A 2,891-nucleotide genomic window follows, 5' to 3' on the forward strand; every position below is an offset into this window, starting at 1 on the left:
CAGAGCTGAATAGGAAATTTGACTTTCAAACACAAGAATCAAGGGAAGCATGGAAAAGGTAAACAAGAAGAGAAATCATAAGGGACTAACTAAAGTATGTTGTGTATATATATATATATATATATATATATATATATATATATATATATACATATATATATATGTGTGTGTGTGTGTGCAAGTATGTATATGTATGTGTATATATATATATATATATATATATATATATATATATATATATATGGAGAGAGAGAGAGAGAGAGAGAGAGAGAGACAGAGGGCACATAGTGAGTTGAATATGAAGGGATGATATCTAAAAGAATCAAATCAAATTAAAGCATAAAAAAGGAATTATTGAGGGAGGGGAAAAAGGGAGAGATAGAATGGGGTAAATTATCTCGCATAAAAGTGGCAAGAATAAGCAGTTCTGTAGGAAGGGAAGAGGGGGCAGGTGAGGAGAAATGAGTAAATCTTGCTCTCATCAGATTTGGCCTGAGGAGGGAATACCATACACATTCAATTGGGTATCTTACCCCACAGGAAAGAAGGAGGAATAAGATAAAAAAAGGGGAGATGATAGAAGGGAGAGTAGACAGGGGGAGGAGGTAATCAAAAATAAACACTTTTGAAAAGGGACAGGGTCAAGGGAGAAAATTCAATAAAGGGGGATAGGTTAGGAAGGAGCAAAATATAGTTAGTCTTCCACAACATGAGTACTATGGAAGGGTTTTACATAATGATAAGCATGTGGCCTATGTTGAATTGCTTGCCTTCTTAGGGAGCGTGGGTGGGGAGGGAAGAGGGGAGAGAATTTGGAACTCAAAGTTTTAAAAACAGACATTCAAAAATAAAAAAAAAAAATGTTTTTGCATGCAACTAGGAAATAAGATACACAGACAATGGGGCATAGAAATTTACCTTGCCCTACAAGAGAAGAAGGGAAAGGGGGTTGGGAGAGGAGTGGGGTGACAGAAGGGAGGGCTGACTGGGGAACTGAGCAACCAGAATATATGCCATCTTGGAGTGGGCAGGAGGGTAGAAATCAGGGAAAATTTGTAATTCAAACTCTTGTGAAAATCAATGCTGAAAACTAAATAGATTAAATAAATTAAATATTAAAAAGTACTACATAAAAAAGAAATAATATATAATTGCAAAATTGAGTTCTGTATAAAGTGTACTTTTACTTATATATTGTGTTTTATTTATATATTTGAAGTAAGATAGCAATGTGTGATTTGAAATTCCACCTTCAGTTTCCTTTGTTACTCATGAATTCTTTATTTTGTTTTAAAATAAATCTTTCAAGCAATTCTTAATCAAACTAATTTGACAAAAGGCATTCACTTTGCAAGGAAATAGTGATAATGAATTAATAGTTCCTTTGGTTCCAATATTTCATCTGTCTTCATCCTCCACCAGCTCCCCACACCCTAAAAATGATCATGCTATGGGTTTCACTTCTTTTGAGGACAGTTCCTTTCTTTAATCAAAACTATAAGAGCCCAGAAACTCTGAAGTGATTTTGAATTTTAAATAATCCTTTGTACACATCTAAATTTTCCCCAGATACAATTTGTTTGGTTTTTGAAAAGGTTTTATGCAGCTTTAACCTGATCATAGAAAACATTACTAAATATTTAATTTCTATAGACTTTTCTTTTTGTTTTCTCTGCCTTGCCAACTATTTGAAAACACATCCTTGAGTGGAGTGTGTGTGTGTTTAATCAAGAGAGTATTTGTTTTCTTGCCCTTGACAAGTAAACATTTCAGAAGCTTTTGTAGGCAAAGTCTTAATGGCTTCTTGTAATATGACAGAATTTTGTAGTTTTAATGAGTTCCTTCAAATAGAACGATAAATTTGCTGCTTTCTAGTACCTACATTTTTTTCTTTTGATGGAAAAGGCATTAACTTCTTCAAGGCAAATGGAATTTTAAATGGGACATTGTGATAGCATGAAAGAATCAACATAGTTACAACCCTCTTCCCCAGCTATCCAGTTTATCAAATAACACCTCATATGTTAGAGGGTCAAAAACATTTATTAAGTTCTGACTATGTACCAGGTCCCAGCTAAGTGACATAGTCTTCTCTTTTATTTTTTGGAGGGGGGAAGGCAGGGCAATTGGGGTTAAGTTACTTGCCCAAGGTCACACAGCTAGTAAGTGTGTCAAATGTCTGAGGCCAGATTTGAACTCATGTCCTCCTGACTCCAGGGCGGTTGCTCTTCTCACTGTGCCACCTAGCTGCCCCCAAGTGGCATAGTCTTTAGATAAAGTACTGGGATTAGAATCAGAAAGATTCATTTTCATGAGTTCTAATCCACTCTCAGACACTTACTAGCCGTGTAACCCTGAGCAAGTCACTTAACCCTGTTTGCCTCAGTTTTCTCATCTGTAAAATTTGCTGGAGAATGAAATAGCAAATCACTCCAGTATCTTTGCCAAGAACACTTTAAATGAAGTCAAAACAATTCAGGCATGACTGAAATAACTCAATAACAATAAGAACATGTACAAGGCCCTGTGATAAGGACCAGGATGTTTTTTAAAAAAAGGCAAAATTGGCCAAGACGGCAGCTGGTAAGCAGGGAATAGTGTGAGCTCCCTACCGAGTCCCTCCAAAAACCTATAAAAAATGGCTCTGAACCAATTCTAGAATGGCAGAACCCACAAAACAGCAGAGGGAAGCAGGGCTCCAGCCCAAGACAGCCTGGATGGTCTCTGGGTGAGGTCTATTCCACACGGAGCTGGGAGCTGGGAACGGAGTGGAGCAGAGCCCAGCCTGAGCGGCGTGGAACAACAAGACCAGCAACCGGGCAGAGCATGCCCTAGCGCCCTGAATCAGTGAGCTGCAGCAGTTACGAGACTTCTCAACCCACAAACACCAA

This window comes from Trichosurus vulpecula, chromosome 1, assembly GCF_011100635.1.
Source record: "Trichosurus vulpecula isolate mTriVul1 chromosome 1, mTriVul1.pri, whole genome shotgun sequence".
NCBI lineage: Eukaryota > Metazoa > Chordata > Mammalia > Diprotodontia > Phalangeridae > Trichosurus > Trichosurus vulpecula.